We start from the raw sequence: 14,969 nt of genomic DNA on the forward strand, positions 1-14,969 counted from the left end.
CGACACTATACACGTGTTTTTACATCACACAACACATCTTAGAACAAAGATATACCGACACTATACACGTGTTTTTACATCACACAACACATCTTAAAACAAAGATATACCGACACTATACACGTGTTTTTACACCACACAACACATCTTAGAACAAAGATATACCGACACTATACATGTGTTTTTACATCACACAACACATCTTAGAACAAAGATATACCGACACTATACACGTGTTTTTACATCACACAACACATCTTAGAACAAAGATATACCGACACTATACACGTGTTTTTACATCACAGAAATTCGGCGGAGCAATACATGCACATGAGTCAACTATCGAAAGACAATAAATATGAATATGATGTAAATTCATCTCAGCAACAGATAATGCCCACTTTCAGAATAAATACATTATGACCTGACTACAGTTATATGAAAAATATATCAAAAATATCACCTGACTATACTATATGTATTATCCCGTTTCAATAAAATAAAAGTAGTTCTCGTATTGATAGTTTGCATACTGCAAGAGAAGACGCTACAATAATGCTTCCACCAATCATTGACGATCATTATAATGTCATATGCAAATAGCCTAAAAAGAATTAACATAACTGTAATCCTCAAATTAACGTTTGCGGTAATATTGAAAACAAAAATATCAATAAATCTTACCTGATCACGTGGAGGTGTTGCTATATATATACATTCTATTCTGTGTTTCATCATGTATTTCTTTATATTGTTATCTATTTTATCTGATAATTTGGATAACAGAAACAGTCTTTCTGAACAGTCAGTTATATGAGGCAATGACATATTAAATTCACATCTAGTAGGGAAAACCAGTAAGGAACATGTGAATGAATGAATGAATGAATGCATGAATGAATGAACAACGTAAAGAAACTTACTTCACTTTTATTGAATGAACTGATAAATAAATTATAGATATATGCCAAAATATTATTAGACCACTCACATCTCCCCTGTTTTGTTTCTCCAATGTAAAGCTGCGTAGGTTTTATTTCCAAACAGAACGTTCTTAATTTGTGTTCCTAGGTTTCTGATATCGGGAGCTCTTTTTAAATGCTTGTCTACAGACAATGAAGCCTCATTGGTTACGTCTTCTATACTTCTTATTTGCGGTATCTCTAAGGGGTCATGTATTCCCAGGCACACTGTATCATTCGCTGATTGGATCCTACTTGTGCTTTCTTCTACAGTGTGTGGATTATTCCTCAAACTAGGGAGACTTATATTCCATAAGTCCATGAAATCGTTTCTCGTTCTCTCATACTGCGATCTATAAAAATTATATTTTTGTTTCATTGTTGAAAATGGAAATTGTAATAATAAATCAATGGTATTATTACATTGACGTCCATATTCTTCAGGTGTGACAATTGAGACGATTTTCCTCAATGATCCCAGATCAAATGTTTCTTGAAATGATCTCCATCCCAGATACCAACCTTGAATATGGTGGTTATGGAATGGGATGGTCACTATAGTTCTGTTGTGATGTATAGCATAAATTAACAATAAACGGAAACTTTTATAATTCCAGTTAGGTCCTCCTTCCCAGAATGTAACAGGAAATAAATAAAGACGACGTGATGAATCAGTGATGTTTGGAATGAATGTCTGTTGGCAAAACATATATGCATGGTTAGAGCATTCTTATTAAACATATGCCCTGGATTATATTTCGGGTCAATATAATGAACATTATTATACATCTGTCACCGTAACGTCATAAGTTACAGCGTGATTTTGTGGTATTTAACAGGTATTTTCATCCTACCATATAAGGAAATGCGAATTCCAAATATGGAATGATTACGCGCCTCTAATAAGTGTCCTCTAATAATAACAAGCAGCCTCATCGGCTGAGATAGCTCCGCTGTTAGCAAGGCACATTTCAATAAAGAACTGAAGATATCATTAGAAAATGAACAATATGTATAGTATCAAAGCAATCGAAGATAACATCACGAAATGAACAAATCTGAGAAAGGTTTATCCGAGGTACCTATATGTATAATATCAAAGCAATCAGACTTACGGTTTTTAACAGAAGTCGAAAATAATACTTTTTACCAAAAATTACAAAAAAAAATTTCACCAAAATTAAAGAATTAAAGATATCATCACAAAATGAACAAATCTGAGAGAGATCCATATGTAATATATATATATATATATATATATATATATATATATATATATATATATATATATATATAATATATATAATATAATATAATATAATATAATATAATATAATATATATATCATAGCAAAGCAATAGGACTTGCGGTTTTCAACAAGAAATCGAAAATATCACTTTCTATCAAAAATATTTACCAAAATCAGAGAATTAAAGATATCATCACAAAATGAACAAATATGAGAGAGGTTCACATGCAGTACCTATATATATATATATATATATATATCAAAGCAAACGGACTTAAGTTTTTCAAGAAGATTTCGAAAATATCACTTTTTACCAAAAATGACAAAATATTCACCAAAATTCGAGAATTGAAGATATCATCACGAAATGAACAAATCTAATATTAAAAACAAACATGGCTGCCACCAGGGTTTAACCGGACTCCACACAAAGAAGTTCGCTGATTCTGTTCTAAACTTTTTGGATTTCGGCATTTCCATGATGTATCCTTGAAAGGAAAAGATACATAATAATAAGGTGATTACGAGGATATCTCAAAGTATGCACTCAGACAGTATGCCGTCACATCGACCGACGTGCACTCCCGCTGTATTGTCTTCGTACATACGTTGAGGTATCCTCGTAATAACCTCATATTACTCAGAATATGTTCGGAATGCGACTAAAAACAGTTCACCTGAATAACCAGCGTATGTTTATTTATTGCCAGAGAAGAAAAGGCTCACATGTCGAATCTGAGATACCTGTCGATTCCGTAAATAACATTGAATACATCTCTCTCCACAGAGGAAGCCAATAAATACGACGAATGGTAACATATGGTACATGACAATGACATTTTGACCCGATATTTGCTCAATTTGGAAATTAGTCATGACACTTTATTTGAAAGGGATAATATTTGACTCCATAACTTCACTATAAGCGGATAATAACAATATGAAATGAAACGGGGTGAAATAATGTGTTTTTTTTAAATCGACAACGAAGTACATAGTGCTCATTGTAGAATGGAATTTTACCCTAACAACAGCCATTGATATTGTATTAATCTCGTTGTAAATCATGATATTATATAGGAGTAGACCAATTGAGAAAAAACATAATGACTTTGTGTCAGATGCACCGGACACCAATCTATTAAGTTCGGATATGTATCATTTATGTTATGAATGGGTATTTATAATATTTTTATTCAGTATCGTTTATTGATATATTTACCAGATTAGGCTTCACAGAATTAAAGTAACAAGTTGTATTTGCAGTTGTTATTTGATAACAGTGAAACGTAAAATCCTATTTACTTAATTTAATTTTTCTCTGCCAAAATGTTAGTGCCACATTTTTCGGATTTTTCTTAAAATTTTAGACCAGATGAACTCTATTGTTTACATATTTTGATCAACAATGTTTGGAAAAAAATAATGCAAGTTTATTATTTAATGTTTTACAAAAAAAAACTTTTTTTACACGTTGAAAGAGGGTCGTCATCTGCGCACGCGCGGGAATTGAGTCCCAAGCGATGATAACAACACACGCTAGGAACGCAAAAGCTCATGGCATGCGCAGGTGACGACTCCCCTGCTTTAATATACAATGTGAATAGATTATTCTTTATTGAGAAAAACAGTGAAGTATGATTAGTCAACAAACATATTATTTATCCGATGGAATAACATCGGAGTCAGTTGGAATTACCAGCACGTGCAGGTAATTTGACGCGTACGTGCATTGGATTTGTCCTTAATTTATCGAACGAATATTACCTTGCTGTCAATTCGACTTTTTTTTTATTTTAAGATAAATTCATCTCTATTGTTCCTATCTAGATAAATGAACCAATGAACACACTTTAAATATGCTCAAAGGTAAAAATACGAATTACCACCCATGAAGAATTGTTATGTACGATTTGCTCCATAACAAATTACCGGGTAATTCTGGTAAGTACAGCATAATTTGTAAGGCTATACATAAATGAAGAAAAGTATAAAAAACATGGTGGAATCTCTGTATGATTTACTATAATACATAACATCTGTGTTTTTATGTGAGAGTTATAGCTACTTATACGCGTTTGTAACATTTGCGCTGGGTGAATTATTATATAAATTAGTCATTCTCACAACTTATTCAAACGTTAGATGAGCGTTTTCCTTTAGTGTCTTTTTCCTCCTGTAACAATGTATTAAATATGGTATTTCCCACATAATTAAGCCTACTCCTGTATTCAACACTTATCGAGGAACAAACTAAATAATCACATGCTATTTTGCACCATTATGCATCCCACAGTCCTGTAGAAATCCTAATCTTAGGGAAACGTTGATACATCAAATAAGTATTAAACTTTTATATAAATAATCACATGGATATTCTTGATAAGATAAACCCACCACCCATACAGTCACATCACATGGATCGAATAATACATGTGTAAAATAGTGTTTGAATATTTTCTATCCTTTGTTTAAATGTGTCCCCTTGTGGTAGAGCTCCGTAATGTTAACAGAGTGAAGCCACAAGATAAATAAACTAAATATCAAAAGCAAAAAATAATTTTGAGACGCAAATTACGGAAGTTGTTTAATGTTAGGGCATGTCCAGTGCTATGTTTGTCATATAATTCCATTATTTGATACAGTTGTTTACTAGTACTCCCTTCAAGTGAGTATCTTGTTCCGTTGGTTGAAATCTGTATCGAAAATTCCGTCGGTATACATACACAAGACGTTCAAACAATTTAGATGGGAGTGTTGCGCTATTACTGGGGTAATACTAATATCTAATATACTGTGTGTGTTATCTTATTGCAGTAATTTTACTCAGATATAATATTTGTCAGCGAACGAACCGACTATCGTGTGGATCTACAGCAATCCGATAAACACTTACAGTGCACGCGCTTAGAATAACGTTAACAGAAACAATTACTCACAGGTAGATACTGACTGTCTTGAGTTGATTGCGGATATTCCGTCGTCACCGGCACGTCCAATTTGACGTTAATATTCGGTCCATACCGTGTATGTTTCACTAGCGTCATAGATATAGTCAGAATAAAAACTGTTATCGCAGAACGCCTTAAAAGTTTCATTATCACGCATAATAGTACACCGGTAAAGTATAGATTGAACGTGGTACACGTGTGGTTGTCACATATCGACCTGTTATGGATGACACTTTATTTGCTTAAGTATAACATTGTTTGGGACAAACCATTATATACAAATGGGTGTGTCAAATGGGAACAATACTTGGATATATTTAATTCGTTGCATATTAATGTAATAACCTCATATTATCATTATTATAAAACTAAATTGTTCACAAAGGAGTAATACGAGTTTAACAATTTAGTAATGTATTATTTCATCATTTATATTTGCCAATTCATGTTAAACAGAAAAGAAACATTGTACTTGCGCATGTGCTAAATCCATGTATAATTCTAATTGATGAGACGCGTGTCGTATTTACCTGTCAGCCTTAATGGATGACTGTCTATTTCTGTACACATAATAACAAATGTTGGAACATACTGTTTGAGTATTTTCATTGATTGATATGTGTTGCAAACTTTGACCTCAACATTAACATAAAGCTGAATTAATTAGTACTTCATTGACACTTAATATGTTACGTACTGAAGTACGTTTAAACAGATTAAATGATTATATATTTATATATTATTCATAAATATTATCGTCGTTCAGCTGGTATGAATTATTAATACATGTACAAGTCAAATTTCCATGCTTTTGTTTTTGTGTGGTGCACTTAAAAGATTCAGTGTTTTCAACTATATTAAGCGTGATCACCCCTGCAATTTGTACGTATTACAAGAAACGCATACTCTTGCGTCTGACGAAAATATATGGAAGCTAGTATGGCGCGGCACGGACATTTTTTCTCATTGCACTGCTAACCGCGCGGGTGTGGCTATATTGTTTCCTCCAACAACAGTTGTACACATTTTATCACAATGTGAAATCATGCCAAGCTATGTCCTGCACACACACGTAGAATTAAACAATAATCCTGTTCACATTATAAATGTATATGCCATAAATGGCGCGGAACGAATGGAATGCTTTAATAAAATAAAACAATTTATATCCCTACTTTAAATAACGACCCACTGATTATGGGAGGGGATTTTAATTGTACAACTGATCCTGACATGGATCGCAATAGGGAACGGGAGCCTGACATGCGTACTGCTAACCTCCTTACTTAAGTTATTCGTCGTCACAAACTAATTGATACGTGGCGTCACCACCATGGGAATGCTGTTAATTTTATATCAGGGGTAAAATCTCTTTCTCTCGGGGTTCTCCACACTGTCAGGGGGGAATCTCGTCTCGTCTCTATATCGTGTCCCCTTGAGGTACGGGATCGGGAAAGTCACTTTAACTTTACAGTCAAATAAGGCACACACAACGAAATACGTTCCAACTCTCGTCTTAGTCGATCGTTTGGAGCACTCTATAAGACACAGCGCCCTGGGGAAAAGTCCCAAGAATCTCGCAAGGCTGACCCAAGACTCTCTTAGACTGCGTCAACACTCGCCCAAAGTCTCTCCAGGACTCGACTCGACTCTCCAGGACTGCACTCTCTCCACTGCGTCTATCGTGCTCTGCTCCCCAAGACCAACTCAAAACTCTCTTTATTCATTTTCAAAACTCTAACCAATTACAAAGCAGTAAAAAGACTCTAGGGCGTAACCTTCAATCATAAAGCCAATCACACTAAGTACTGAATACGTCATATCTTTTGATTAATCGTTCACTACATTAATAACTATGAATATAAACTGTCAGAATCGCGACGGTTATCTGGTAATTAGTTCCAAATCACTGAGCCAAGTTCCGTCCAAAACTTCAAATAGGCCTAAACGATGACAGACATAACACAGCAATTCAGCTAATAATCAACTAATTAAGTCGATTAACAGATACGCAAAAACAAATTCATGACATTTACTTGGGGGTGTAGTGGTACACTTGTTCCCCTGGACAGAATGTACATTAGCAAGTGTATGCGTGGGGAAATCAAGTCTGTTGAAATTAGTAACGGGGTGTTGGCTTTTTCTGATCACTCTCTTGTTAGTATATCTATAACAATTAACAATGGTAAAAATAAAAGTCCTGTATGGTGTATGAACACACAAATTTTACAGGATGATGAATATGTTAATGAAATTACGGATTTCTGGCTGGAACTATTCACATATACAAACTTGGTGGGACGTGGGAAAGAATAAAAAAAAAATACTCAACAGCATTGCGCATTCAAGCAATATAAACACAAACAAGCAAAACAAACATTTGAAAGGGACATCCGAGCTATTGAGCGCGATATCACCCAGAATTCGCCGCCCACAAAATCATACATCGAAAAAAAGAGACTTCTCTCAAACATGGTTCAACATGACAATAAAGGTCTCATCACACGAGCGCGGCACCATTTTCTAAATGAAAATGATGTGTGTAATACTTTCTTTTTCCAAATAGAGAAAAAGAATGGAAACAAAAAAGCTATTTTTCAGCTCAGGCGTCATGACAACAGTCTCACACAAAATCAAGCTGAAATCCTCAAAATAGTACGCAACTTTTACACTAAGTTGTATACAACAGATAATACTGATATAGATGCACAGAATACCATACTTGAGGGACGACCAACGCTGAGTAATACCAACCTTGATGACCTTGATGAGCCTATTACGTATGACGAGCTTACTAACACCGTAAAGCAACTTGCGCATGGGCGAACTCCCGGCATTGACTGGATTCCGAACGAGTTTTATCAAACATTTTGGAATCTTATTGGGAAAGACCTCTGTGACGTGTTCAGTAAAGCCACTGAAGAAAATGTGTTTCCACTTTCTTGCTCTAGAGCAGTTGTTACCCTACTCCCAAAGAAAGGTGATATTACACAACTAAAACACTGGCGACCAGTGAGTCTTTTTTGCAGTGATTATAAGATCTTCACTAAAACACTAGCAATACGTCTGCGCGGGATCATTGGTTCCATAATTCACCCAGATCAAACTTGTAGTATTCCAAACAGGCATATCCATGACAACATCAGTCTATTACGTGACAGCATTGACTATGCTAATATGATTAAATCTCCCCTCGGCATCGTGGCTCTGGATCAAGAAAAAGCATTTGACAGAGTAAATCATGCTTATCTATTCAACACACTTCATGCTTTTGGGTTTGGTGACAAGTTTATTTCTTACATTCATCTTATATATTCAAATGCTCAGTCCCTTATCCGTATAAATAGTGCCCTCAACCCTCCCGTCATGCTGTCACGTGGTATTAGGCAAGGTTGCTCATTGTCCACAGCCCTTTATGTTATTGCCATTGAGCCACTGCGCCATAAAATCAGAAATGATGGAAATATTAAAGGTTAAACAATACCGCATCTCAATAATGAACACTGCAAACTTACAGCTTATGCTGATGATATAGAATTTTTTATCACACATAAACAAGGATTCGCATCACTTGCTGCATGGTTGCGTATTTATGAACGCGCGTCAAATGCAAAAATCAACCTCGAAAAGTCGGAAGGTTTATGGGTTGGTAGCTGGCGCAACAAGACGTTTTCTCCTCTCAATATTAAGTGGAACAACACCGGGTTAAAATTGTTGGGCGCTTTTCTCGGAAATGATAAAATGTATACCAAACAGAACTGGACTGAGTTGGTTTCAAAGATAAATAGAAAAATTGAATTCTGGAACCACTTTGTTCACAGTATGTCTTATAGGGGGCGCTCTATGGTAATTAACAACATTATGTCATCCCAACTACTATACCGCTTTACTAGCCTAGTGCCACCCACTGATGTTGTTTTGAATATACAAAGGTCGTTGCTTGACTTCTTTTGGCAAGGTCGCCATTGGGTTTCTGCTAAAACACTTTATCTTCCTCTGGAAAAGCGAGGACAAAATGTTACCCATCTCCCCCACACGTATCAGCGCCACGCGACTTAATTATATTCAAAGATATCTTTATGGCAATACTGATCATTTTTGCTTTAAGTTCACTGACTACTTCTTCATCCAAGCAAGCAAAATGTCTTATACTAGGCAGCTGTTGTGCACCACGAATAGCCTTCCTTTAAAACTGAAGAGCATACCACCATTCTATCGTGAACTCCTTCAATGCTGGAAGTCTGTAGATAAGGTGCGTAAATTTAATGACAATAATCCGATTGATATTTTTAATGAACCATTTTTTCACAATGCATTTATTAATCATCCTATTAGAAAGGAACCTTTTGCACTCCGTCACTTTGTGGACGCGGGTATAACCAAAGTCTGTGATCTGGTCCATGAAACAAATCAAACGTGGTTGGAAGCTTCAAACATCTCAGATCGAGTAAATATACATTCTGAACGCATTCTGCAGCTCAGTCTCAAGGTTATTCATGATTCCATGCCTACCAAATGGAAGGATACTGTGAACAATTATTTCAAACGAAAAAACAATCGTGTTTATGCTCTCTCTTATCTCAGTTTTCAGCTACACTTTTCTGATGAGCTGAATCTAGCGCTATATAAACTTGAAAAAGGCGCAATATATAAATATTTAATTGAAGTTCCCAGTACTAGTGGTCGTCAACAACAACCAAGAAATGTATGGTGTGACATACTTAGTCTGCCTGAAACAACTAAACCCAACTTTCAGGATTCTTATGCAACACCAATTACGACGTATGACGGAGATACATTTGTAGGCAGTGGCGCATACCCCATGGCGCCTTTGCAACTGGTAGTTTCCTTTTCAAAGCTCGGCTATCAAGCTCGGATAAGTGTATCTTCTATGGCGAGGTGGATACACTTGAACACATCTTTATAGAATGCCCATCTAATAACGAGCTATTACATACATTTAAAATAATCACGTCTGGTCTGCTTCAAACAGGCTTTCGTATGCCAATCTGGTGGTTTTTAATTCTGCCACCGCGTCGTTCTAAGGGTTTTCTTTCCCGACAGGCACAATAAATGTTTTGCCTATTAACAAGCATGGTGAAAGCTGCAATTCACACCAGTCGTCGAAACACGAGGCAACAAAAAGGTGTCAGTGATTCTCTAGAAATTTTCAAAACGAGACTATATTTGAGGATCAAAACAGAATATGAATACCACCGTTTTAAAATTCAGCCACCTAAATTCGAAACATTTTGGGCAGAGGACGGTGTGTTATGTGACATTCAGAATGATGCACTTCAAATTCATCTGTAAACCTAGGTTTTACTTCGCTGTTTAGGGCTTTTGCCCTATTGAGTCATATCTGGTCTTCTTTTATCCGCTTTGGTAATTGTTGTGGTAATCTCTGGTTTCGTGACATTAGTCGTGTCAGAGGATTTTGTTCTCATGGTGGATATCAGTCTACACACACAAACACTGAATTGCCACCCTCTTGGCTTGTCATTTTCCTCAACACACTGAACGCGCGGGTGAACGCGGTGCTTTTCAGCGCTCCCCGGATTATTACAGGTTTGGCCTCACGACTTAGTAGTGTCGGTTTTCAGCTTTAAAACATATTTTTATGTCCTGGGTACGATGTTAAAATTGCATCCGGTTGCGGAGTTTTTGTACTCGGGAGAATGAGGGTACCTTTTGCCGCAACTACCTCCAGGTCACCCTTGGGCAAGGTGTAGTACCTGTCAGCCTTGGGTGCCAACTTCCCACATAAAATGTTTGGTTGACGTCAGTAAGGGCATACGGTCATAAAAGCCTTGTACCAACTCAGCCTCACGTTTGAGGTATTACCTATTAAAGGCGGCGTTTACGTTTATTTAAATATGTATATATGCGTCCTGGGCAAGATTTTAAACTACATCCGGTTGTGGAGTCTATGGACGTGGGATAATGAGGTTACCCTTTGCCACAACTACCTCCAGGTCACCCTTGGGCAAGGTGGAGCACCTGTGAGCCTTGGGTGCCAGCTTCCCACATAACAAGTTCGGTTGACGTCAGTAAGGGCATACGGTCGTAAAACTCATGCACAAACAGATCCGCACAGGTGGACAATTGTTCATGTAAATATTAGTTTCAGTTGTACTTAGCATTTGGCAGGGGGGATCGTAACCTCTTGTAGTGAGAACCAGTGTGACTGGCCTGCCAACGGGGTGCTAAGGATTTCATTGGAAAAGTTATCAGTTACATCCGTTAATGTAATTTCGTTTTACCGTGTCCATGCGTGGAACGCCGCCATTGCGGAATGTTTTGTACAGCTTCTTTTGAAGTGGCGACGCACGGTACCACAGAACCTCATGGCATTATGGATTATAGCTCAGGGTAACATAATATATTACATATTTAAATAATAACACATGCTTGTGAGGGTAATATCACGATTTGTTGCCTGCCCAAGGGATGGTGGTCATGACCATGATATTGATGATGCCAGAGCCGAAGGCGAATTGACTCCAGGAATTCCTAACGATTTGCCCGAACGCACGGCACAGTTGGGGGCGTGGCCTGTTCAGCATTTGTTAACAACCAATCACAAGACCGGTTACGAACAGTTGAGTAAGGTTAACCGAGTCGTGACCTCGATGTGGTTCCTGGGCTCCCTGTGGTAGAACGCGCTACAGCGACGTTTCAGTGGCGGCTTTGCCGTACATTTTTGCTCCATATAAAAAATACCCTATACATCAAAACAGAGTATCTTACTTAATATCCATTCTGGCACGTTCACTGTCTATTTCGGATGGCTAAAGTTCCTTCAAAACCCTGAAAGCAACAGCAGCCAGAGCACCCCCAGTGCAGCGAACGACAATTTGTTGTGCGCAGTATCGTTGCGCAGTAGTTTCAGTGACGTCATCCATGTGATATACCCATGTAATATCCACTTGGCGGGCAATATACCATGTAATATCCATTTTTATTCCATGTCATGTGACCGAGTCTCAACCAATCACAGCATGCGTAACAGCAGTGAGATGTGATAATTAAGTAATAACACATGTTTGTGAGGGCAAGATCACGATTTGCTGTCTACCCAAGGACTTCGGCATCATCAATATTGTGGTTATGAACACCATCCCGAGGGCAGACAATAGTTTCGTTAACGAATAATGTTGATGGCCTGCGCTTTTTTAAGCCCCAATTCAGATTGGTATTGGGTATTAATTAATTTCACAATTATGTATTTTACAACAACTTTACGGGGTGACTGATAAGTTAGACAATCCTGCACGTTTTAGGCGAAAGTAGTCAACCATGATTGTTTATGCCATTTAATGCAGTGATGGGTCTGACATTCCATGGTAAAGTGTCGGCCATTTTATCAACATAATATAACTACGGTGGCTCCATGATAAACATCGACAATATTACATACGCAAGATACGTTATAACATTACACTTATTTATACAGTTAACAATTCTCGGACATATAATGTAAATTAACCGTACCTTATTGATATTTGCGGTATTGACATATACATGAAAGTTTTCGGAATAGCGCGGTGCACATCGTTTTTGCAGCAAAAAATCTTGTTTACCGACCATATACAATAGTCATTAAAGTCACAGAAGTCGTGACAATCACTCTACAAGATATTGATACATCACAACGATTATCAAGAAAAATAAATGACACTCACCCTACTCCAATAATTGTAAAATTCGTAAGAGGCAAAGAAATATTCAAAGACAAAAGCAACGCCCGGCGTCGACTACAGGAATTCTAATCCGATATTCAATTATTTAATTTAATTTATCTGATAGGAAGACTTATAGTTTACTTGTATTTATCTGATAAGAACACTTAGTTTACTTCATTTATCTGATAGGAACATTTAGTTTAATTGTATTTATCTGATAGGAACACTTAGTTTACTTGTATTTATCTGATAGGAACACTTAGTTTAATTGTGTTTATCTGATAGGAACACTTAGTTTACTTATATTTATCTGATAGGTTCCCTTAGTTTAATTGTATTTATCTGATAGGAACACTTAGTTTAATTGTATTAATATCTGATAGGAACACTTAGTTTACTTCATTTATCTGATAGGAACACTTAGTTTACTTGTATTTATCTGATAGGAACACTTAGTTTACTTCATTTATCTGATAGAAACACTTAGTTTATCTGATATTTATCTGATAGGAACACTTAGTTTATTTCATTTATCTGATAGGAACACTTAGTTTACTTGTATTTATCTGATAGAAACACTTAGTTTACTTCATTTATCTGATAGGAACACTTGGTTTAATTGTATTTATGTGATAGGAACACTTAGTTTACTTCATTTATCTGATATGAAGACTTAGTTTACTTGTATTTATCTGAGAGGAACACTTAGTTTACTTGTATTTATTTGATAGGAACACTTAGTTTACTTGTATTTATCTGATATGAACACTTAGTTTACTTGTATTTATTTGATAGGAACACTTAGTTTACTTGTATTTATTTGATATGAACACTTAGTTTACCTGTATTTATTTGATAGGAACACTTAGTTTACTTGTATTTATCCGATATGAAGACTTAGTTTACTTGTATTTATTTGATAGGAACACTTAGTTTACTTGTATTTATTTGATAGGAACACTTAGTTTACATGTATTTATTATATAGGAACACTTAGTTAAGCTCACCCGTAGCGTAATCATACATGTGATATACGGTACGCCAACCACCCCTTACTTTGAATTTCAGACTATGAAATAGTCAGTTACGATTTTAGAAAATACACCAATTTTATTTCAAAGTGACAAGCGTAAAGTATCTTGGAATCGTTCTAGGAGTGGTGCCGACATTATTTGTCGTCATCTCTCACACTTATTCGTGGTTGCCTTATTATTATTAAGTTCTTTCACACCACATAATACATTGGTAAACACGCGGCCAAGGGGATTGGTCAAATCGCCAAGAATGGTATAAAAACTGGAATGCACTCCATATCAAAACAGTAAAAAAGTTGTTCGATGTTACCGGGGTATACCCTATTTATACCTGATTATATATCATATATACATTCATTTTTGTTGTTGCTCGATTAATTCTGTTATTATATCAAAATTCAATGTAAGCGGATTTATTCGGAAAAACTTCACGTGCATATAATATGCACTCCTTAATATACTTTATACTAATATGATTTAGCGTCCATTGTATCTGTGTATGAACTGTTCTATGTGACAATCTCTCATAGTGAGTCACCTATGAATGTATTTAAAATGTGTTATTTGTTTGCTCAAACTGTAACCAGGAACCACACAAGAATATTTTGGAACCCATGCCTCAAGAACCCATTTCCGGGGAATTCACAGTTTTCGTTTAATGCAACTATTTGTTTTGATAGCACGTTTCAATAGGCTATGACCAAAAATTAAAAGTTCACAATATTCGTTATAATTTGGTTTAACAATTTGAGAGATTATTTTTCATTGCGCAAAGTGGCGTAAATAAAAGCCTCAGATTTGACCATGCCTAAAACAACTGCCTTGTACAATATTTGTCACAATGTACATTTAGTACTCCAGTGTAATCATTACATTTATTTAATTAACTGCTACAGATTAACATACTTGCCACTGTTCAGTCTGCCTATCAGTTTATTATCATGACAGCGTCGCTCTCACCACAATCAACCTGACAGCCAATTTCAACTCTCAAGTATCGTCAGACAAAGTCACGCATTATTGCAAATTGTGAGCCAAACTGTCAAAGAGAGATTTTACGTTATCCATTGTTACCTCGAATTTATTTT

The sequence above is a fragment of the Saccoglossus kowalevskii genome, chromosome 5 (genome assembly GCF_978046115.1).
Source record: "Saccoglossus kowalevskii chromosome 5, keSacKowa6.1, whole genome shotgun sequence".
NCBI classification, from domain to species: domain Eukaryota; kingdom Metazoa; phylum Hemichordata; class Enteropneusta; family Harrimaniidae; genus Saccoglossus; species Saccoglossus kowalevskii.